Source organism: Pongo abelii, chromosome 6 (assembly GCF_028885655.2).
Source record: "Pongo abelii isolate AG06213 chromosome 6, NHGRI_mPonAbe1-v2.0_pri, whole genome shotgun sequence".
NCBI lineage: Eukaryota > Metazoa > Chordata > Mammalia > Primates > Hominidae > Pongo > Pongo abelii.
The window spans coordinates 63,992,147-64,017,995 of record NC_071991.2 but is presented as its reverse complement, the minus strand read 5'-3'; the positions used below and the strand labels follow the sequence as shown (position 1 = coordinate 64,017,995).

At 38.2% G+C, this 25,849-nt stretch overlaps 1 long non-coding RNA gene across 1 annotated transcript in view; it reads left to right on the top strand.

The window, feature by feature from the left end:
* LOC112134369 (uncharacterized) overlaps positions 1–22,648 on the top strand; it is a 305,398-nt gene extending 282,750 nt beyond the window's left edge. Inside the window, exon 9 of the long non-coding RNA XR_008526999.2 lies at positions 21,295–22,648. This is a non-coding gene — a long non-coding RNA (uncharacterized LOC112134369). The remainder of the gene's footprint in view (positions 1–21,294) is intronic.
* Positions 22,649–25,849: the final 3,201 nt, after the last annotated feature.

The window sequence follows — 25,849 nt, the reverse complement described above, 5'->3', positions numbered from 1 at the left end:
TTAATTTGCTTTGCAACCTCTTCTGCCCCCTCCCCTTTCTCTTCCATCTCTATTGCAAACAGAAGCGAGGAAAGCAAGGCTTGGAGAGCTCTTGTAGAGAGACCCATTTGCTCTGGCTCAAGCAATAGCAAGGCCAATCAGCCTGAAATCTGAATTTTTCAGACACATAATAGACCCTTGGCTTATCAAAGCCTCTTATCTGATTGGAAAAAAATCAAAGGTAAACTTCAGGGCTCATGGAATTAAAAGACAAATGAGATGTCATAATTATCAAAGTGGCTAATTTAGAAAATTAAGCTGTTCACATAGGTGACATAATTGCTTGTCACAATCACTCTTTTTCTCATTAGCTTCTTCCACTCAGCACCTACGTGCTGTGGAACAATCTCTGGCCTTGCTTAACAGTATGGGTGTTCTTTTGTGGTTTAGCATCAGGTAATTCTCTCAACTCCTATAACAAACGCATAGATTTATTCTGGGGTTTATTCAGAGAACAGTTCCAGGAAATCCTATTCTTTCACAGTTTGACATTTATTTTAAATTTGAGACAAAACTTTCTTTCAAAATAATTCGTTAATTCTCAAGAGGATTTATAGAGTTGATATAGCGTATTAACGTTTCTTGGAAAACATTAAGTGGTTCGGTATATGTAATATTTAAAAACCTCAGAGGTTATATAGAATTTGTTTTTAATTGTCTTCCCAAATTCTGCAAAGAAGGAAAAGAAATATATTTTCAAGATAGTTTGTTTTATTTGCCTAATGTTTTATTATTTGATTTCTATAATCCAGCCAAATATAAATAAATTCACTCTAAGAGAGTTATTTGTAAGAGTGAACACAATACTGTTTATATGTTAGCAAGTTCAGAAATTATTAAGGATAAGGTCTAAGAAAGGAAACCAAAAGGAAGGTCTAAACCATACCATTGTAAATGAGCAAGATTAAATATTTTGGATGAAAATCATGAAGATGAGATTGACTAAAGCCTACTGTCTTGTAGAGCTGTAGAATATAGCTGACCTGACCTATAGAGGGACTCCCTTGATGTTACTCATCTGAAGAGATAGTTCATCCTGAATGCACACAATGAAGCTGTCATCTGTGTTCTGAAATATTATGTAATGATAGTGTTTTGATTTCATTAACATTGATTTAGCAAAGTAATTGCATTACAAGAGCTATTATGGTCACATACTAAAAGACAAAGGCTCAGAAAGGAAAAAAAAAAAGAAAATCCAATCAAATCCCTAAATATATGGGGTTACTATAAACTCTGCCTCTATTCTTTACTGAATCTGAAGTGGTAAAGTCTAAGGACCTATAGACATAGAATTATATAGACAGTTTATCCCCCACAGCAATAGATACAAGCTCAATTACATCAATGTTATACTTAATTCACTTGATACTCACAGTTGCAATCTTTGATTAAAAAAAAAAAAAAGCAAGCACATTGAATGCTCTAACCAGACAAGAGTGAAGACTATGAAAGAAAAGAGTGTGGACTAGTTGTCTAAGCTTTCTTTGTCCATTATACCTGCAGTCTCTGATAATATAGCAGAGCCCTTGGGTTGAATGTATAACGGTTTTTTAATAAGAAAGACAGTGTGCTGGGTTATAGCAGAGGAGATATTAGAGTAGAATTTTTAGAAACAAAGAAAGGGACCAAAAAGCCTGAGAGAAGATAGTCTTTTGCAGGTAAGTTGGTAGTGGGCTTCAGTGAAGCATGATCAATGTGTGGCAACATTTTCGAGACATCTCGATGGAGAACGGAGAACTAAGGGAACACCTGCCAATTATAGATGGAAACTACGCTTGGCTATTTTCAACAATTTGGCCATTCATTTGACTCATCATTTGAACTATCCATGGAATTCAGTGGTGTTTTAGTGCAATGGTTTCAAGTTGTGCTCTACTGAGTCTTAGGCATTTGAATCAGGAAGGCAAAATAGACAATGCCCTGTCTTCAACTCCTCCTGCTTCAACCAGCACAACTGTGCTCTCATGGTTTTATACAGTTGGATTCCATTTAAGGGTGCATTTGAAGATAAAGCTTCACAGCTAAAAAACTGCTGCTTCAGTGAGTAGGCTAGTGTGTGGCTAGAAGATCACATGCTTGCACTAATAACATAACAATGATATTGGATAGGAAGTAACATATTATCTATGTTTTCACCCAAGGCAAATCTGTTGTCAACTCAGAAAGTTACTCCCAACATTCATTTGACAAATATTTATTGAGTTCTCCACTGCTCATTACCCTCCCCTCGAGTCAGCCATAGGTCACCCTAAGACAAGACATCATCTGGTCACTAGATCTGCTCATTTAAACGATCTGCTGTAGCTGTGGTTAGGCTGTCTTTCCAATCTCCCAACCAGAAACCAACTTGTGACCTTATTTGGGCTGAATTGTTAGCAAGTCCCTGCCTTATTAGTATCCATGATAAACTAAATGATATCTTAACAGAAACGGAAGAAACCTAGAGAATATCTGTTTTCTGCTGATAATTTCAGGTGGCAGCAATGAAGAAAAGAATACAGGATGTCTCAATATTTTCACATTTACAAAATGGATCTTGTACATGATACTAGTAAGAGTAGGAAATGTGTGCTGATTCTGTGTCTCTTATGCATCATTACTTAAACAAGTGACTTTCTCAAATTAAACAAAGAAGTGACAAAAGGGATCTAAACATAAGTCTGTCTGAAACCAAAGTCTACCCACCACACCAGTAACACTTCAAGTGTGGTCTACAGACCCTTTGCCATTCTACAAGGAGATGAGTCCAGGAATTAGGAGGTAGCGTTGTAGATACTTTTGGATGCCTTGACAAAGTAATTTTATACCTGTTAAATGTAATAGTAAAAACTTGAGGCTTATAAATTGAATGTCTTTGCTTTTTATTTCATATTTTAGCAATATGTTTGTAGTATATTTCATACAAGTATTGATCCATGACAAATTGGGGGAAAAATGCTAAGACAAAAGCTGGTCTACTCCACAGATCATTTGAGGAGCATCACACTGCACCAAATGGTTCCTAAATTTTGAGCTCTCAAGATAAAATGGATGCAGTACAGAAAGGGTAGCACCACTCTTAGCCAGCAGCTTCTTATCTTTCAATATAAAGGATAATATGAATTCCCAATGACATGACTCAGTTCCGCCATTGAATTATTTCATGTCCAAGCATAAGAACTTTCCCACAGTCTTTTGCCCACTGGCTGGCTGAAACAGCATACAGTGTTTCTATTCTTGTCTCCAAGCTGCAAGCTCTTCTTCAGCTTCATCACCTTTACCTGGATGCAGGTTTAATCAGTTTCCTTCTTGGACTGAGCTGAATTAAAGGGACGCTTTCTAACAGCCAGTTCAGGGGCACCCGCTGAAGAAAGATCAAATTTATTTATGATGCCCTTTGGCTAAGTGCTTGCTTTCCTTGACAAAACATCACTTGGGTCTTTAAAGGTTTATCTTTAGGTGTTCTATGGCTGGCCTGAAGCCATGTTCTCTTAAACAGTGATCAAAGGCACAGACAATACAAAATCAATCAATAGAAAGTGTGTTCTATTTAAACATACTGCCTGTTTAGCTTTTTCATTTTTAAAGGTCCAGGGCCGTGTACTGGAGACAGTTACACAGAATTCTACTGTACTGTAATTATGTGTATCTTAAGTTGTCCTTATTTTCCCTCTTTACACTCAGAAAGAACTGTCACAATTCAAATATATCTGCTTATTTATTTAAATAACATGCATTAGGAGTTTAAGTAGCATATATATAGTAAGACATATTGATAAGAAGGTAGATACATCATAATTGTAGCCAAAAATTAGAAACCATAATTTATAAAGCTTTTGTTTAGTAGGGGTGCTCACCTTAAAGACAGGTCTCTTGGTAACTAGAAATATCCCTGTTATATTATGAAACTCTTATAATAAATTGAGACAAAACTGTTAATTGTGTTTTGAATCTCATTTTAAGGGGGTGCCACTGTAAAGTTTAAAACAATCACAACAAGTCACTGTTTTCAAAGCTGTACTGCTAAAATACATTTAGTTGCTATCAGAAGTCAGACTGTTGTGACCAGAAATAAACTTACATTTTAAAACGATCAATTACTTCTGCAGAATTAAATCTATCCTAAGTAGCATTTTCTCAGCTGTTGCTTGTTCTAGGTGTACATTTTGTTCTGCCAAGTCGGCAGCCCCTGTGTTATTTTCAAAATAAAGTGCTCAAGCCCCTGACAGAGACTGTCTTGTTATCTCTTTACTGTAAATATGGGTCTTTTGCCAACAGTGAATACACAAACCAAGGAGAGTTGTTTGTGATATAATTTTAACCTACTGATCAATATTGGGCCTTCCTTATCAGAAGCTTTTGAAAAAATCAGGGATGTTCTCTCATATTCTTTGAGGCAAATTGCACATCACTAGATCAAAGGGCCAAAGTACAGACTACTGGTTATCAGATAAAAAGATAATTTACTATTAGATCCATTTTTGAGATTTTAAAATTAGAGAAAATATTTCTTTTTTATTATTATTTTGCTTTAAGTTCTGGATACATATGCAGAACATGCAGGTTTATAACATAGTTATATGTGTGCCATGGTGGTTTGCTGCACCTTTTGACCCTAGAGGAAACATTTCTGAAGTGCCAGTAAAAACAAGATTATAAAGAGAGAATTCACTCAAAAATAAATAAAATCTTTAGCAATTATTTGGCAATCTATTTAAAATTTGCTTTCAAACTGAGATAATAAGATTGTATTTGATAAATCTATGTGGAAATAATGCCGTGGTCCAAAGCTATTTTATAAAGTGGAAGCTTAAGAATAAATTACCTGGAAATATCCAAGCTAGGGAAACTTACCTGTTTAAGCATCTGATATGGAACTGGTGTTGGTGAAAAATAAAACCTAGCAAACTCAACAAAATGTGACCAGGTTTTCAGTTGGATTTACTCATAGTCTTCATAGATAAAGAGGTATTTTATTTATTTTTCTTTTCCTTTTAGAGACAGGGTCTTGCTCTGTCTCCCAGGCTACAGTGCAGTGGCTCTATCACAGCTCACTGCAGGCTCCACCTCTCTGGCTCAAGCCACACTTCTGCCTCATCCTTCTGAGTAGCTAGGACTACAAGCACATATCACCATGCTCAGCTAACTTTCTGATATTTTTTGTAGAGATGGGATTTTGCTTTGTTGCCCAAGCTGGTCTCTAACTCCTGGTCTTAAGCGATCTTACCACTTTGGCCCCCGAAAGTGCTGGGATTACAGATCTGAACTACCGCGCCCGGACAAAAAAAGTCTTTAATTCAGAGCTAGTGTTAGTTAAGTAAATGCAAGTTGGCAGGGCAGTTGATTAAGTTCACACTTATTTGATAATATATACCTAACACCTCTCTTAAGCCCTCTTAAGTTGTCCTTCTCCCCTAAAGACAAAAAGGACTGTGGTCAAAATCTCTAGTCTCTTTTGCATAGGTAGTTCTTTGAATTCTATACTCAAGTCATGGGGATAAGTAATTCCTTCTAGGGTAATAATGCCTTCTGAAGTATAGGGGCAGTGCTAGATGCTCTGATATAAGAATAGCTACCCCTGCTTGCTTTTGGTGTCCATTTGCATGAAATGCCTTTTCCCATCCCTTTAACTTTATGTAAGTCCTTATGTGTCAGGTGAGTCTCCTACAGGCAGCAGATGGTTGGTGAATTCTTATCCATTCTGCAGTTCCGTATCTTTCAAGTGGAGAATTTAGGTCATTTACATTCAATGTTAGTATTGAAATGTGAGGTACCATGCATTCATTGTGCTCTTTGTGGCCTGTGTACTTTGGTTCTTTTGTTTTTTGTTTTTGCTTTTTGACTCGAAATTTTGTTTTATAGGTCCTGTGTGATTTACGCTTTAAAGAAGTTCTGTTTTGATGTGTTTCCAGGATTTGTTTCAAGATTTAGAGCTCCTATTAGCAGTTCTTGTAGTGAGGGCTTGGTAATGACAAATTCTCTCAGCGTTTGTTTGTCTGAAGAAGACTGTATCTTTCCTTCATTATACTATGCTTATTTTTGCTGGATACAAAATTCTTGGCTGATAATTGTTTTGTTTGACAAGGCTGAAGATAGAGCCCCAGTCTCTTCTAGCTTGGTTTCTGCTGAGAATCCGCTGTTAATCTGATAGGTTTTCCTTTATAGGTTACCTGGTGCTTCTCTCTCACAGCTCTTAAGATTCTTTCCTCCGTCTTAACTTTGGATAACCTGATGACAATGTGCCTAAGCGACAATCTATTTGCAATTAATTTCCCAGGTGTTCTTTGTGCTTCTTGTATTTGGATGTCTAGCTCTCCAGCAAGGCTGGGAAAGTTTTCCTCGATTATTCCCCCAAATATGTTTTCCAAGCTTTTAGAATTATCTTTTTCCTCAGGAACACCAATTATTCTTAGGTTTGGTCATTTAACATAATCCCAGACTTCTCAGAGGCTCTGTTCATATTTTCTAATTCTTTTTTCCTTGTCTTTGTTGGATTGGGTTAATTCAAAGACCTTGTCTGTGAGCTCTGAATTTCTTTCCTCTACTTGTTCAATTCTATTGCTTAGACTTTCCAGAGCATTTCACATTTCTAAAAGTGTGTCCAAAGTTTCCTGAATTTTTAATTGTTTTTTCTTTAAGCTCTCTATTTCCTTGAATATTTCTCCCTTCACTTCACCTAACCAGGGTGATGCCTCAACCCAGGGGTCATTGTATTTCACTAGATCTACTTTTCACTAGATCTATTTGGCCTTTGGACTTCAGCTGGGAAAGAATAACTTCCCAGAAAGAGTCTATGTCCCTGAATGAAATTGACCCCTTTCTAAATAAGCTTTGGTTATTTTCTCCCATTAAAAATGTACCTCTTCTCTCCTTTATGGCAATGGACAAATGCTTGAGTTTGATCTGAAAAAGCCAAGACATATATTTAAATTGTTGTTGGCCTAGCAGAAAATCTCTGTCAAGAGTTTAAAATGGTTTACTTCCTTCTCATTCTCTGAAGCGTATATTATATAAGCCAGATGACTTGCTGAAAAATCTTAAAAGATGCAGTGTGTGCATTAGTGTTATTAAAAATGGAATTTAAAGAATTCATTACCTGGCCAAAAATATGTATTAAGCACCAACTATGTCATGAAAAAATGAGAACATTTTCATATCTATTTAATAATTTTTTGATTTAAGAGGAATATGCAGTCTGTACTATTTATTATTATATCATATACTGAGGTATATATGTACATTTATTAAGTACTTAGCAAGTATTTATTGAGTACTTACCGTGTGTAGAACTTGCTCTAAGTGTGGAAATGCAAAGGCATACAAGATGGTCTCTGTCATTCCCTGATGAGGCCTTGAACCCTGGACTCCCTCTCAAAATGTCATAAATAGACGGGGTTTTTAAACTTTTCTCTGCCATGACCCTTTTGACAGTTCGGTGCTGCCTATGGACTCCTTCTCAGAATGTTTTGAAATCTGTAAAGTCAAATACATAGGATGACAAATACAAATAAAGTCAAATACATAGAAAATCAATATTAAAAATTTATAATTGAAATACAGAAAATAAATGTCTTTGTCCCAATCCGTTTTATCAACACAAGATCTAATGAGATTCTTACCCATAATATCACAGGTACTACAAATTCTCCTGTGATTTGTTGCCTATATTTATAATTGAAGAAAAGGCTAAGTTTCATTAGAGGGTAGTGGAAATAAAGGTATAAAGGTGTAACTCTTTCCCCATCCATGTTTAAGAACTTCCAGGATTCCAATTTTAGTTAAGTATCCCTGGTCTAAGTTAATGTTAAAGAACAGTTTCAAAAAAAGAAGATCTTAAAATGTTAGCCTTAAATGATGATACAATTCTATTTTTCCTAATTATTAATTGTAATTTTGATGAATCACCCACAAGTATACCCTATTCTCCTCTGAAAGAAAAACAAAAGAAACCTTTAAAGGAAAGAAATCTTATCAATAAAAGGGACAATCTGCTGTTGTCTGTTTATTTATTTGTATCCTGCCTTGTTCCAGGAAGGATTTAAGGCGGCTTGTTCCTATCTAAGTTCCTAGAACTTGGTTAATTAAATCTTCTGAAAATGTAAATTAAAATGCAGTAATGTTATTTGACAAATGGGACCAAATTATTATCATCTTTTAAATAATTATGTGATTGGGAATGTCTACATCATATTTATCTAATCTGCAATTAAATCATTTATATATGCAATTAAATCATTTATATCTGCAATACATAAATTCACATCATCAATAACGGGAAATGTGGCCAATGGCCAAGTGTGTTGCAAGAACAAAATGGCCTGTGTCAGAAGGAAGGGTCACCAATGATGTTCTAATTGAAACACTGACAAATTAAACAAGGGCATAACTCATCCTTTCAGCTATCTAGTGACACAAAGATCCCTGGCAATATTTTGCTTACCATTTTCTACATATTCTGTTTGTAGAATATTTGCCTCATGGCAACATCATTGTTAATCTCTGAAGTAATGGCTTTCTAGATAATTTCTAATCTCTTTTGGGGGTGGGGTGTCTACTTTATTGTATAAACCTCAATTAGCATTGCTACCATAAATTTCCAGGTTCAATTTCACACCAATTCAAAAAATATTTATTAAGCACCTGATATGTGCAAAGTACCAGGCTTCGGCATGCATAGCAGTAAGACTACTAGTCTACAGAGGGTAAGGTCTGCAAGGCAAGTCTGTATATTATCTAAATAAACTGAAAACTGACCCTGAACTCTCTACCTTAAAAAGCAGCATTAAGGCTTCATCCTTCTCCATCCCTCTTTAGGTTCTACAAAAACTCAGAAGACCTACCTGAAACAACAGAAACCTCTGGACCATTAAGTGACCACCCATATCCTAGTCAGCGCAGCCTTTAAATTCTGGCAGCAATCTGTTTCCATGTTTTTTTGTGAGATACAGAAATCTTTGCAGAGGATGGAAGCACCAGTTGGATGCCTGCGTGCATCTGGTCTTCTGAACTGTGCGTACACGGTCATTTCCCCAGGAGAACTTGCCACCTCCCTGGGGTGATGATGCCAAGGAATGTATTTGTGGGGGCTGAGGGCTGTCTATAATGTTCCTGCAACCTATGGGCCTTCTCCCCATTCTTAGCCTGAAAAAAAATCTCTCTCTTTTCGCCCCTTTTGCAATTGAAGAGATACCTTCCTCTCTCTTCTTGCCCTCCAAGACAAATAAGTAGTGTTACTGATGAACTTAGACTCGTGCAGAAGAACAGAATTGCTGTTGACTCTAAGCGGCTTTAGTTTTTTCTATACACAAAAATAACCCCTGCCCCAGATAGGTCTCTTTTCTACCAGCCAGAAAAAAAGAAAACAAAACATGCTTGAAGGTTGGGGCATATAAAAAATATAGTCAGAACAAATACAAATCAGTGTCTTAACAAATTAGTTTGTCCTCATAGAAGATGTGACTTCTACTCTTAAGGAACCGGCAAACTAGACTTTAAAATCCAGACATTTTTGAATGGCCCCTGGTGCTTATTAAATTCTTAATTAAATAAGTAGGTGTTTCATAAATGCTCTTCGAGTCTAATAATAACAAGTTAATAAACAAAAGTCTACAGAACTATACTTTTATTACTATGGTTAATAACATTGGACATTTAAACCTAAGTAAATGAAAATGCTTAATTTATATATATCACACTGCAATTTAAAGTAATTGTTTTTCTACCTTTTAAATTAGGGGCACATACAAAAGTCACTATATTTAATACCAGCAAAAGCAAAGAAACTTGATGTTTAGCCTATGCAGCCTTCCTGAAAATAAGTCTCTTATTTCCAGGGACTTGTTTGAAATATTAATGAGCATTTGTGGATCCTGATTCTTCCCTTTATAGTCCCCTATAAAGGGGAAACCAGTTTGAATATTGTTTCCTAAGTGTTTACTGTGGTTAGTTACTGTCCTAAGTGATTTATATAATGGTTTTATTTCATCCTTGCTGCAATTCCCACTTCACAGATGTAGAAACTGAGGGTGAGAGAGGTCAGATAACTTGCCCAGCATCGGTGGTAAATGGGGTTGCAGAATATTCACGTGGGAAGGGCTTTGCCAAGACAATTTTGTTGAAAGAGGTATGCAAGCCAGGAGAGTCACCCTAAAGCTACATTTGCAGTCAGGGGTATGTTTCTGCTGAAAGATAGAGACTTATTAGGGTGGCAAAGGCTGAGGGAGATTTTAGAGCTATAGCCAGCACCCATGTCCAAGTTGGTACCACCATGGTCCACAGTCAGAATTCAAGTCCAAGGCTTCTGGAACACATGCATTTAAGCACTGAGTTGTGCTGAGAGTCATGGTCCATCACAGATCACAGGTCTGGTCTCTCATTTCACAACCTCAGTTCTGTACCACAGAGTATTAACAATCCTCTTCACTGCTCCAGGCCTTGTGCTAGACTAGGGACACAGAAATGGAGAAGCTGGCCTGTGAGATGGACCTAGAGTGAGGCCCTCTGGGAGGCCCAAAATCCCTGGATGGGATTCAAACAAATCTTGCCTTGTCCTGAATTCTGGGCCATGCTGAACTGTGTTATAACATAAGCCATTTTAAACAGTTTATCTTTCCTTGTTGAGATAGCACTGTATGGTGGTTAATAGAAATCCTGGAGCCAGATTGCCTGGTTCCAATTTCAGCGCATTACTGACTAGTTGTATAACCATGGGCTATGGACTCGACTGCCTGGTGCTTCCATTTCCTCATCTGCAAACCAAAGACCACAGTACTACCCACCTCACAGGGCTTTATATGGATTAAGTAACAACAGAAACAAAACCTAACTTAATGTTATGTGTTTCTTAAATAACATGGGGGATAAAAACCAAACAAACCCAAGTGCTAGATTTACCTACAAAAGATGAGAGTGGAGTCCAGCACAAGGAATACACATCTCAAAGTTTTGCTTGTTTACCAATCACCACATTGCAAACTCTAAGTCAGATACAGCAGTGTGAAACCTTTTCCTTGCTTTAGTGTAGCAGCAGCAAGTTTCTTCATATAACATCTGTTTTTATTCATTTGAATAATAGTTTTCATAGTTAATATAACTGCTAAGAGTTACATTAACACTCTGCTATGAAAAATACATTATTCAAATGACCTAAGTGACTTGAACAGTTACATATGTAAACTCATTTTTACAAATAGAAAATAACATCCTCCTCATCGACCTATGCTGAAAATGTTGGCACAAACTTAGGAGGCCACCTGAGCCAAACCACAGATCAGAGAATATCTCTGGGGAAGAAAGACATTACATAGATTTCTGCAAGTCTAGTCCAATGTGGAACAGCAATTTGCCAGCAGTCACAGGAAACCAAAAGTGAAACCGGAACTGGAGCTAAGGCAATGCAATAGTTGCTACATCCATTCATTCACTGATTTATTCATGCTATGTTGAACACCTACAGCTAACTTCCACAGCCATCTTCACTTTTTGCTCAACATCCTAAATTTATTTTAAAAGTGCAGGTCAACTTTCTCACTGTCTTGCTAACTACATCCAATCCCAAGAGCTTTCACATTTTTTTAAAGCAGGAATTAGAGAATTGCAATAAAAAAATCTTATCAGTGTTGCTATATTTATGTATATTTAGATGTTTTAAATTTTAGAAGTAACTCCTAAGAGAATGGAGCACATTTAAAGTAGCAATTTTGGCAGCTTATGGGAAATACCTTATCTATTCTAACACAATGAAGTGGAGGAGCAGGTCAGAATCGGGGAGGAGGAGTACAACCTCTTGGGGAAACCAAGGCATTCACAGAATAATAGCTCAAAGCCACTGGAAGAACTTACAGATTATGAGCGAAAAACCATGACCAACGTAGAACAGTAAAGGTCAACATAAATATATTGTCAGTTTCAAGTATTAGACAATGATTAGTCAGAGGTGAAGAGTTGAGTAATGGAAAAACCAACCAGGAGGTGTGAAGTATGGTGGGAACAAGGAGAGAGGCTATGGAACATTTTCTATAAAAGCTCAGAATTGAACTCTGGTCAGAAAGAGATGGCAGGAAGAGAAAAATCATCCTTATATAGTTTTGGTCAATGAAGTATCATATGATTTGCAATACTCAAAACCAGTCAACATTAGGTCTTATCCTAAGAAAAGACTGTCCAGGGAACAAAAATGAACACTGAATACCAAGCTTCCTTTGTATTATAATGACATGACAAAACAGATCAGAATTCATGGGTACATATGGTTTCAGGTAGAAGGCATTGTAAGAATGTCCCAAAAGAGGTATTGGCCCAGAATCTAGGACAGAATCAAAAAAACTAAGGAAGGAGGGCAGAGGGGAGAGTTGTATAAGTATGGTCATCTAAGTATGTATATTTGAGAACTTTTGAGTTGTTTCCCTCTATGATGTTGTTTAGGCAAGTGGAAGGTAACTAATCCATAGTTTAAGTCCTGAAAATTGAGACCATCATAATTCCTTGCCCCTAGATTAAGCGATGCTAGGACCAGATATAAAATACTAAGCTTATCTTGAAAGATAAGATTGTGATCTAACCAAAACAATGAGCTAATCAAACCTTGCTTCAAGACCCTCTCCTAGCTATGTCCATCAAAACAAAGCTCTTGTGTCATAAACTGTCCCCAAACCCAGTCAGTTCCCACATTTTGCAAGATCCACCTGGAAATCTTTCAGCTCAGATGCTAAAATCCTGTAAATAGCCCTCCTTTACCTTTGCTTGATTTTAAAAAATCAGAGTTGGGTTGCAGCAAGCTTTGTGTTACTGGGTGTTTTCCTGACATTGGAGTGTCAGTGTGGGTTAGAGGGTCAGACTGAACCATGGGGCTGACACTGCCGTCAGCGTTGCCATCAATGGGACGGAAATGGCATAGATGAAAGCAAAGACAAAATGGTTTTGCACTTACTCTTGAACTTAAAGACAATAACTCAATTTTATAATTAGTATTCAGAATTGTTGGATATTAGTCACAATTAATATCCGAGGATAGAACATTTGATCATGAACATTTTGGCTTTATATCAAAATGGCTGCATCAGGATATCATGTGTCCTGCTGGAACAGACAGAGGTTTCTGTATGCCTGTATGTTGTTCAACTATTTTTCTTGCAAAGGTCTTGTAGAGTTTTCAAAACATAATCATGTTCTGATAGTGGAGCTCATGATGCAGCACACAATAAGGTTTAAACCTTCTATGAGGAACCCTACGAGCTTCCTACCAATGGAACTGTGAATCAAGCTCCAACTAAGAGACAAGAGTCTCTATTCACCTTCAAAAATAGGTCTCTAACAAGTTAGATGTTTTGGTCAAATCCTTATTTTGATTTGTCAGAGTCATTTTTCTTTGAGTTTCTCAATATTTACTTTAATTCCTTTGATGCAACATGCGGCATCCTATGCCTTAGAAAAAACAACCTTATAGGATTACTTTCCTCTTAAGAGGTTAAAAAGAAAAGTTAACTTCCCAAGTTAAAAAGAAGAAACGGTTCAGGTAGAGAAGAAAGAAGGCGCTTTTTCAGAGTGAAATTGGGAAACCATGCAGAGGCCAGCAGGAGGCGAAGCGTCAGGCAGTCAAGCAGGTGGCCCAGCCTGCAGGTAAGCTGCATGCCTTGCCATGCTAATTGATGGCAATTACTCCTGTTGTTTCCATAGTTTTAGGAATAGTTGATCTTAAAGTGGTGGGAACCTACATTTATATTAAGATAATTCAATGAGAAACCTGGAATTGAAAGTTTGGCCAAGTGATAACCATACTCTGCTGCCTTCTAGGGCTCTCTCTGGAGAGCCAAGAACATGTCAAAGGCACGAACTTGAAGGCATAGGTATTCCATTGTTCATGAAGAAAAGACTTACATACTATTTTCATAGAAATGCATCAAAATGCAGGGTAATAAGAGACTTTTATTATAAATAAAACGTTACCTATAGAGCCGGCAAATTACATATTCCTCGAGGCAAAAGATAACCTCTGTTCTGATGCCTAGCATAATACATGGCCGTGGCAGCTAGTCAGTAAAATTCCTGTTGAATAAGACAGTTTGTTTTTGCAACTTGGACTCCTTCCTAGTAGACTGATACAACCTTAGGGGGAAAAATTACTGTAAAAGAATTCCCTGTGACTCAGTGGAGGTATATCTATCAGGCACTGATTACCTGAAATGTTTTCAACCAGCTTGTTAAGATATAATCGACAGCAACAAAAACATTCCAATTAAGGAATATTAAAACTCTGGGCACATGAACTGGTAATGTCTAGCATGACACGAGGGTGTGTAAAGGGTTTATGGAACTGTCAGTTAATCAGGATGAGACTTCACTTGTCATTTAACTTTAGGCAAGAGTTCTGTGACAGGTAGGCCATCGTTACAGACAAGATTGTGAATAGTAGGCAAGCAAAAGGACAGGAAATGCCACTTGGCTGGAGGCCACTGAACAAGAAAATTCTCCTGTGATGGGCTCAGGATGGTGAAGGGAAGATGGATCCATGTTCTGTCCAAACAGGTACATGGGAATATTTGAGTGATCAATTCAATAAATTGAATACGACATTCCCATAATTGTGACCGCAGTCATCCTTTTAAGGTTCTAACTATGTGGGACAACGTTAGGCTTATTAGAAAAAATTTTAAAATCTTGGACAGAGGAACCAGAAAAGAAAGAGAAGAGAGTGAGATTATAAAGGTAAACATTAAAGGAAAGCAAAATGCTAAGAATTGCAGGTATTTAAAGCTGGAAGAGGTTCTAAAGGTCACCTAGGATGGAGTCCTTTTATTGCAGACTGGCCAGCAAGCAAGCAAGCATGCGAGCAACAGAGAGAACTGACTTGTCCAAAGTCATTCTGCTTTGTGACCTGCTTTTGAGAGCTGAGCCAAGGGTGACACAGACCAAAGGATGCTAGAAGAAGTAGCCAAAAGTAGGGTATTTGGATGGAAAACAGCCATGTGTGTTGAGCTCAGTGAGATTTTTAATTTGGGAAACAATTTTTTAGAATAACTCTTTATCCTCCTGCTTGTTTAAAATGTGAGTGCTTTTCCCGTTGTGTAGCATTGATTTTGGCATGGCTAACAATGGCCTATTTTACATGATAAACTCCTAGAGATTAGAAATCTGTCTAGCCTTGTTTGTCATAGCCTAGTAGCACATGACTCCTATACAGATCCATACTAAAAAAAGCCTGTGTTTTGACAACAAAGGCACTCAGTGAAGAAGCTAAAATGAGCATGGTTACAGATATTTGGGAACATTTTGGTTGGTGTTTTTACTTTAAGGCATTTCTATGGATGAGTTATGAAGAGATATTAATATCTCCTGAGCACACAGGACACAATGCCCAGCATCAGAGCTCCACTTTACAAATCATTTTACCATTAGCCTGAGCAGCTCTAACACATCAACAACCAGTGCGAGTGCATTTGCTTTATTTTAAGGTAGAATATTTATTTTGGATAATGGATTATTAAATAGATATGTATCATTTATCTCTGCAAGTCATTTTATTGAGAATGATTTATAGCACATCAACAGCCATTGCAAATGCATTTGCTCTCTTTTGAGGGCTACTCATTTTATTATGAATGGCTTACTGAGCAGGGAGAAGCCAATTGCAGAGAGCCTGCTTTCTTGGGGCCATTATATTTTACAAGGGTTGCCTTATAAATATTTTGTAAATTACTTATAAATCTCTTTTTGGCAAAATATTCTGAAACCCAATTAATGTTTCAATTCTAGGTGGTCATTCTGGGAAAGAGGGTACCTCTGAAAGGGATGCTGAAATTTGGACTTCTTTGTATTATATGGTAGCAGTGTACCGTGATAGAATTATGTCAAGGAAACTTTGATTTCTCATCTGAAATGTCAATATAAATTAGACTATTTATCTATTAGAATTTCAGTGACATTACAGAAGTTTCCCAGTTGAGAATATGAAGAAAAAAACACCTCTAGCTAATCTCTACCTTCTGTTGTTGCTGCCGGAAGAAGTCAAAGTGTTATGCGTTCAAGTAGATGAGGGTTCATTGTGCATGAAAAATACAGAAATAGTGCTGAAATAAAAACTTGATGATAATTATTTGGATTGGCTTAAAAAAACTTGACTATTAAGTTTATCTTTAATACTCTAATGTACATCTAGATGAAAAATACGGATACTTGGCTACAGTATAGTACCGTCAGATTTTTAATTTCAGAAAGGGTAAACATTGCCAAGTTTTGAAGGTCTGCGTCAAGGATACTGACATAATTTTCAAAGTCACGGGTAATACTGCAGCACCTCCCCTTAACATAAAACCCAGGGGGTTGACACCAGCACATCTCTCCCTAATCTATCCTGTGCATAACAATGTTGCCTCAGAGCCTTCCTGAATATTTGCAACTGCACAGGCAGAAGTGGGTTTTGCAAATGAGGTGGGGGTGATGTATTTTATTGCTGATACTGTTTCACCTGTATTTAGTTCCACTGACATGGCAAACCCCACGGTCAATTGTCCTTATTATAGCCCCTATGTATTTCTCCCCAGCACACTTGCACAGGGGGAAGATGTGAGCATGGAGCGTACTTAACTGCCAAGCTGAATGGCTCTGTAATGTAGCTTCAGTGTGGCATAAATTAAGCTGTCATTTTTTTGGCTGCAAGTGCAGAGAGGCGATTTTCCTGTACTGTAACATTTGAAACAACGATTTTCTGGCTCCAGTACTGACTGACAGTTCTGTGTGATACATTCTCAACGTGTGTGCTTCAGGGCTGCAGCTGGAAACTGCCTTCAGGGCAAGGTATTGTCTCTATTAGCAAATCCTGGCTGTGGTTGCCCTGATGCAAACATTTTCTGACTCCTGCTGCTGCCAGTCAGCCCAGGGAGGCTGCCATTGGGCCAGCAAAAAATGGCACTGGGGATCCATCAGCCTGAGCAATGGTTTTAAGCATTTTCAAATATGCAAAATCGTCTTTTATCATGAAAATCAGATTGTATATTCTTGTGCGCTGGCTCTGTGCAAAACCTTTTGTAAACAGGAAGATTTCCCCAAGCTGGGCTGAGGTTTCATGGGTGAGAAACATTGCTGGATGCTCTGAGGGGCCTCTGAGTGTGGACTGGGAGTGCTGCTATCACTTTGTGTCCCGTGCTGCCGGTAAGCTATGGTGGAGAAGTAGAATGTCGGTAAAAGTAATGAGAGGTGTTGGCGGGAGGGTCTCCAGAGGGAGCGCAGCAAACTGCTCTTTCTTTAAATGTCCTCTATCCCTGCCTTCCTCTTCCCTACCCTCACAGGTGACTACAAAGCAATAGGGGCACCACTTGCCAACTATCTTGAATACACATAAAAGGCGGAAAAGGTTACCTTGAAAGCAGTCAAAATAATACAACTGCAATCACATCAGTCAGGATGCAGCAGGGAGAAATAAGTTATGCTAAGCTTGCACTTGCACCTGAAGTTGTTGCTGGCATCCTGAAATGGTGTTGCTCCTCAGATCAGAGCCAAGGCTTTCACCAGTATACAGTTAGGGAAAACTGCACCTAAACTGACTCCAGAGTGGCTTGTGATCATGTTTCAAGAGCTCTTGCAGGAAGAACCAATGTCTTCCCTGAGTTGGAATAATCAAGCTATTTGCTGAGTAACTTGTTCACAGCCAGGAGGTTCTTTCTTGCATAGAACCTAAGTCTTTCTCTGTGTTAGTTTCCCTTTATTCTGTTTAGTGTTGTCATTGCGTCGCATAGACAAAATGTCATAAACCATCCTCATAAAATGCCATTTAAAGGCAGCCCATCCTCAGATTCAAATAGCTTGGTTTCTACAGTTTTTCACATTGATTTTGTGAAGCATTCACTTATTTGTCCAACCAGTAAACACACAATGCTTGCCAATGGGTCAAGGACTGCCCTAGGGAAACCAAGGTAAGTTACACATTAAAATCCAACGCCTCCATTCATGACCATAGGCATACCTTCCTCACCAGCCTCATTTCCCACCACTTTCCAGGCTCATACCTGTGATGTCAACCACACCTACTTTTTGCCAGTGTATTAGTCCATTCTCATGCTGCTATAAAGAAATACCACAGACTGGGTAATTTATAAAGGAAAGAGGTTTAATTGACTCACAGTTTCCCAGGGCTGGGGAGGCCTCAGGAAACTTGCAATCATGGTGGAAGGGGAAACAGGCACGTCTTACATGGTGGCAGGTGAGAAGCGAAGTGCAAGCAGGGGAAATGACAGACACTTATAAAACCATCAGATCTCATGAGAACTCACTCATTATCACGAGAACAGCAGGGGGGAAACCGCCCCCAGGATCCAATCACCTCCGACCTGGTCCCGCGACACGTAGGGATTACAGGGATTACAATTTGAGATATTATTCAGGTGGGGACACAAAGCCAAACCTTACCAACCAGCAAGAGTCAGCCACATTTTCTTTTACTTTCCTGTCACGGCTCCAGTGGCTTTATTTATGGGAAAGAACCACTCATCCCCCTTTCTTCCTAATTCACTCCCAACCCAGACAGGTAGCCTTCTCTAACCAACTCCGGAAGCCTAATTGGGGTTAGGCATTTCTGTTGTCTGTTTTTTGAGGATTTTATACATGTATCTCTTTCCAATTTTAATATTTTTAAAATCTGCCTATTTCTAAAGCTACACATTAGATTTTTTAAGATGGGGACTGGATTTTCCTCTGTAATCCTGCCACAATGCCTGCTATTTAATAGGTATTTAATACACTTAAGTAAATAAATGAATAAATTTATGGTTTTTATCCCCAAGATACATCCACAAATCATAAATCCTCAATAAGAGAAAAAAAATTCTCTGATAATGTTTCATTTTTTCTTGGTGGGGGGTAAGGGGTGAGAATTACTATATAGGTCATTAATCTTTTATTTCTTTTATGATGTCCTAACAAAATCCATTTTTTACCATTGCTTCAAGTTCCCACATTGCTAGTTCATGTTCAGCCCATGGTCAACCAGCTTCTAAATGTTTTCATGCTGTGCATAATATCCGGCCATTCTCTAGAGTGTATTTCCACAATTCGCTGAGCTATGATCATCCATATTGACTTTTCATTCAGTTTATTCTAAGCCACATTATGAGCTTGTCAAAATTCTTTAAATGTTTTCTCTGCTCATGAGAGCACAAGACAAGGAGAATATATGTAAAAGGAGCAGGAAAAAAAATGGTAAAATACTCCTTAGGCTCTGAAGTCAGATTCTGGCAACCCCAGAGTTCTCAGAACCTGGGTGCTGGGGGATGGAGGAAACAGGCATGCAGAGACCTGGTTTCTGGTCTTGAGTTCAACATTTACTAGCTGTGTGACTTTTAGTAAGTCACATAACCATTTCTGAGCCCAATGATGCTTATACTACATATAGGATTTTTGTGTGATGATGTGTATTTTAAAAGGTCTGAAAGTTAGGACTGATTAAATGAGAGTATTTTTGTTATTCTTGACATTTCAATAACAATACTGATTTACAATCAATAGGAAAATAATCTCTGCTCACTGCCCACCTTTTTCTCGATCTCCTCCTTCTCCTCACAATTATCTCCCTGAAACTTATGAATTACATACCCACTCTAGTAAAATCACTAAACCAAGTCCTACAGTAACCTGTTAACCAACCAACGAAACAGTGTGGGAAAACTCACTCTATTTAGCCTCAAAGGCTTACAAAACACTCCTACAATAAAAGATAAACTGAACACAAGTATCTATATGATAAGTGCCAGGTGAGCATTCCCAGTACTTGCTATTAGAGGTGTAATGATCTAGGTCAGCTTCAGGCAAAGATTATTCCCACCTGGAACTTGAAGTTTTAGTAGAATTCTAATCAGTGGAGATAATAAAAAAGGATATTCCACAGGGGAAGAGATGGTGGGTGCAAAGTTCAGAGGTAAAATTTGTAGACCCATGTTCATAGCAGTGTAATTCACGATAGCCAAAATACACAACCAAACAGTATTCATTGAAAGATGAATGGATAAACAAAATGTGGTATGTACATAAAATGGAATATTTTTCAGCCTGAAAAATGAGGGACATTCTGACAAATGCTACAATAGAGATGAACCTTGAGGACATTATACTAAGGGAAATAATTTGTCATGAAAGGATTTAATGTACAATTTTACTTAGGTAAAATAAACCTAGAGTAGTCAAATTCATAAAAACAGAAAGTAGAATGGTGGTTGCCAGGGCAACCAGTCTACTGGGGAAATGGGGAGTTTTTTGTTTAATGGGCACAGAGTTTCAGTTTTGCAAGAATGAAAAGGTAGTTGTGATGGTTGTATAAGAAATGGTGGTGCTGGTTGCACAACCATGTGAATATAATTAATGCCACTGAACTATACATTTAAAAATAGTTAAGAAGCTAAGTTTTATGTTATGCGTATTTCACCACAGTTCTTTTTCAAAGGTCAGAGGTAGAAAAGGGCGATTTAGAGAAAAATAAATAGATGGATTTGGCTAAAGCCTAAGTTTCTGAATCCTAGAAAGATTCAGACTGGATCACAGAAAGTCTTCAGAGAACACTGAGAATTGCTGATGAAGAATTACTGAAGGCTTCTGAGTGGGAGAAGAACATTGTTGGAACTGTGCTTTGGGAAGCTGAGACTGGCGGTGGTATGCAGGTTGGCTTAGGAAGCCCAAAGGTGAAGGCAGGATCCCAATGTGATGACCTGTCATTACTTGAGGAGTGACATTGTGAAGGTGTAAAAGAGGATGGTGGAAGAGGGCATGAAAAGGATGGGGCATGGTGGAAAACTAAGATTAGCTGGAGACTGACTAATTGAAGGTAGGGAATGGAGTAAGGGGTATTAGAGGTTGTATTAGATCGTTCTCATGCTGCTAATAAAGACATATCCAGGACTGGGTAATTTACAGAGGAAAGAGGTTTAATTCACTTCACAGCTCCAAGTGGCTGGGGAGGCCTCACCATTATGGCAGGAAGTGAAGTTCTTACATGGCAGCAGGCAAGAGACAGCTTGTACAGGGGAACGCCCATTTTAACAAAACCATCAGATCTTGTGAGACTTACTACCACAAGAACAGTATGAGGGAAACCGCCCTCATGATTCAATTACCTCCACCTGGCACCTGGCTCTGCCCATGACATGTGGGGATTATTACAATTCAAGGTGAGGTTTGGGTAAGGACACAAACAAACTATATCAGAGGTGGTTCCAAAATTGTGTCTGAGAGACTTGAAACTAACTGTATTATCAAAAATGGCAACATTAATAGCTTGTTTTATTTGGTTTCAAGGTGCTGAATTGAATTCAAGACATGTTGAATTTGAGAAGATCATAAACCACATACAAGAAAATACCCATCAGGTGATTGGTGTCCAACAAAAGATCAGGACTTGAGATAAATGCCCAAGAGTCATCTCCTAAGGAGCAGAAAGTAGGCTATAAACATAAGAGAAGAAGGGAAGGAACAGTATAGAAATCCCCCACTAGGCCAGGTACCCACTGAGAAATTTCTGAGGCCTCCAGAGCACAACCCTGTGGCATAGGTGGGAATATCGATGCCAATCATAATCCCCAGAAAAACCACAATCTTGAATGTCATAATACCTAATATTAAAATCCTGAAAGATCAAAACCCCTAAAGTCTAAAATCCCTAACATTTGAAATCCCAAAAGATTGAAATCCTAAAAGCCAAATTCTGGGGAAGGGATTAGTGCATTTCCAGGTGTAGCAGGACAGCTGCATCATGTTAGGAGAAACTACTATGTTTTATTGTTTTTATTTGTATTTGGCAGAAAATTCAGATGAGTGGATCGGCCACTCCATTGGACCAAAATAAAAACTTCAGTGTATTTATTTTTTCTTTTTATGTAGATAACGGGTCTCACTGCCCAGGCTGGAGTGCAGTGTCTAGTCACAGATGCAGTCATAGCTCACTGCAGCCTCAAATTCCTGGGCTCGAGCAATCCTCCCATCTCAGCCTCCCAAGTAGCTGGGACTATAGGCATGCACCACCAACCCAGGACAAACTTTCAGTTCAAAAATGTGTCATTTTTCTGCATTGGCACTCTTTCCAGCTGATAATGGATGGATAAAAGCCACATTTGCCTAAAGAAGCCAGCAAAGTTACTGTTTCAAAAATAATTCTGTGCATTGTAGGATGAAAAGACACTTAAGCAACAGTGTTGCTGTTTGATTACCGTATTGTTTCCACCAGATTTGTGGTCTGTATACCAGTGCATGTGTAATAAATTTCTGAGTATCCAAAGCAACATAGAAGCATGGCACAGAAGATGAGAAACTTTAACAGGGAATGCTCAAATTGGTGTATATTGAATCATGGAAGAATTTCAAAAAGAGTAGTGTTACATAGAAAATGAATATGAACATATTCTCCAAGGAGAGCCATGCCCCACCCCTCCCCCCAACAAAAAAATCAGCTATTCATCGCAATGCAATACTTTAAAATACAGTTGAGCCTTGAACAACATGGATTTGAACTACATAGGTCCACTTATACATGGATTTATTTCAATAAATATATTGGAAAAGATTTTGGAGATTTACAACAATTTGAAAAATTTCACAGACAAACTCCATAGCCTGGGAATATATAAAAATTAAGAAAAAGTTAGCTATTTCATGAATGCATAAAAAATACATGTAGATATTAGTCTATTATATTATTTTCTGCCATAAAATATACTTACATCTATTACAAAAAGTTAAAATTTATCTAAACTTATATACACAAACACTTATAGATGATACATGTGCCATTCAGTCAAGTAAACAAATGTAAAGTTGCAGTATTAAATCATAACTGCACAAAATCAACTGTGGTACACACTGTACACCGTAATAAGTTTGTAGCCATCTCCTGTTGCTATTACAGTGAGGTCAAGTGTTGCAAGTATCCACTTAAAATGCCGTGTGACACTAATCATCTCTGCATGAGCAATTGTCTCTCCAGTAAATTGCACATCACAGTGAAAAGTGATTTCTCAAGATTCTCCTATATTTTTCTGATGTTTAGTGCATTACCATAAACCTTGACTAACACCACGGACCCATGTGAAATGTTACTGGTGATGTTGGAAGTGCTCCCAAGAAGCAGAGAAAAGTCATGATATTACAAGAAAAAATTGGATTTCTTGATATGTACTATCAAGATTGAGGTCTACTGCTGTGGTTGCCCACCATTTCAAGATAAATGAATCCAGTGAAAAACCATTATTAAAAAAGGACAAAAGAATGTGAAGCCATTGCTGCAGCTATGCCAGCAGGCATGATAACTTGGCAGTTTTTTTGAAATATCTTTTCATCTCGTATCAAAAATGCAGCTTTTATGTGGGTGCAGGATTGCTACAAGAAAGGCATACTGATAGATTCTAATATGATTCAAGGAAAAACAAGTCATTATATGCCAACTTAAAGCAAAAGGAAGGTGAAGGATCTGAAGGTAGAGAAGTTAATGCCAGCAAAGGATGGTTTGATAATTTTAGAAAGAGATTTGACTTTAAAAGTGTCAAGATAACAGGAGAAGCAGCTTCTACCAACCAAGAGCCAGCAGATGAGTTCCCAGACACCTTTTAAGAAAATCATTGAGGGGAAAGAATATCTGCCTGAACAGGTTTTTGTTGCAGACAAAAGTGCTCTATTCTGGGGGAAAAAAATGTCACAAAAGACATGTATTAGTAAGGAAGAGAAGTGAGTACCAGGAATGAAGGTGGCCAGGAAGAGGCAAACCCGACTGTTTTGTACAAATGCAGTCAGGTTTATGATTAGGACTGCCCTTATCTATAAAGCTGCTAACCTCTAAGCTTTGAAGAACAAAGTTAAATACCAGCTGCCAGTCTTTTGGTTGTACAACAAGAAGACCTTGACAATGAGAACCTTTTTCTAGATTGATTACATCGATGCTTTGTCCCTGATGTCAGGAAGTACTTTGCCAGTAATGAACTTTTAAAGTTATTTTGATATTGGACAATTTCCTTGGCTACCCACAACCCCATGGATTCAACACTAAAGGTGTCAAAGCGCTCTACTATTCCCCAAAGTCAATGTCTCTAATTCAGCCTCAGATCAGGGGGTCATAAGGACCTTTATGCCTCATTACACACAGTACTCTATGGAAAGGATTGCCAACACTGCGAAAGAGAACCCCAATAGAGGGACCATCATGAAAGCCTGGAAAGAGTACACCATTGAAGACGCCATCATTGTTAGAGAAAAGGTTGCGAAAGCCATCAGCTCAAAACAACAAATTCCTGCTGGAGAAAACTGTGTCCAGATGTTGTGCATGACTTCACAGGATTTAAAACAGAGCCAATCAAGGAAATCATGAATGAGATTGTGAATATGGCAAACACAAAAAAGGTGCAGGGTGAAGGATTTCAAGATATGGATCTTAGAGAAATTCTGAACCATTCCCAGGCAATGAAGAAGAGGATGTAGGAAAAGCAGTGCCAGAAAACAAATTGATATTAGACAATGTGGAAGAAAGGCTCTAATTATCCAAGACTCCTTTTGACTTCTTTTATGACATAGGCCTTTCTATGATATGGGTGCTGAAGCTAAAGTAAATGGTGGTGTATTAAGTCCTTTTTCAAACTATGAAGAATACTACCTGAGGCCGGGCACGGTGGCTCACACCTGTAATCCCAGCACTTTGGGAGGCTGAGGTGGGCAGATCACGAAGTCAGGAGATCAAGACCATCCTGGCTAACACGGTGAAACCCCGTCTCTACTAAAAATACAAAAAATTAGCCGGGCGTGGTGGCACGCGCCTATAGTCCCAAGTGCTTGGGAGGCTGAGGCAGAAGAATCACTTGAACCCGGGAGGCAGAGGTTGCAGTGAGCCAAGATTGGGCCACTGCACTCCAGCCTTGGAGACAGAGCGAGACTCCATCTCAAAAAAAAAAATAAAAATAAATAAAGAATACTACCTGAGACTGGACAATTATAAAGGAAAGAAGTTTAATTGACTCAGAGTTCCACAGGCTTAACAGGAAGCATGGCTAGGGAGGCCTCAGGAAACTTACAATCATGGTGGAAGGAGAAGCAGGTACCTTCTTCCCAAGGTGACAGGAAAGAGAATGAACACAATCACAGGAAAAACTGCCACTTTTAAAACCATCAGGTCTCATGAGACTCACTCACTATCATAAGAACAGCATGGGGGAAACTGCCTCTGTGATCCAGTCATTTCCCACTGGGTCTCCCCCTCAATACACCGGGATTACAATTCAAAATGAGATTTGGGTGGGGACACAAAGTCTAACTATATCAGGTGGAAAAAGGATTGGAAAGATATAAAAATATTTTTAGAGAAACAAAAAGTCAGACAAAAATTACGGTGTATTTTCGTAAAATTACACCAAGTGTGTCTGCCTCTCCTGACTCACCTTCCACTTCCTCCACTCTTTCACCTCTGCCACCCCTGAGAGAGCAAGACCAGCCCTTCCTCTTTCTCCTCCTCCTCAGCGTACTCAACATGAAGACAAAGCAGATGAAGAGTTTATGATGATTCACTTCCTAGAATAAATACATTTTCTCTTCCTTATGATTTTCTTAACAATATTTTCTTTTCTGTAGCTTATATTTATTGCGGAATACAATATATATATAAAACACATATAACATACAAAATATGTGTTGACTATTTACATTATCAGCAAGGCCTCTGGTCAACAGCGGGCTATTTGCTAAGTTTTAGGAGAGTCAGAAGTTAGATGCAGATTTTCAGCTCTGCAGGGAATTGGCATCTCTAACCCTCGTGTTGTTCAAGGGCCAACTGTATAGCTAATAATTGTAAAAGTTGACATCATCTCTTATGGACCTGTCC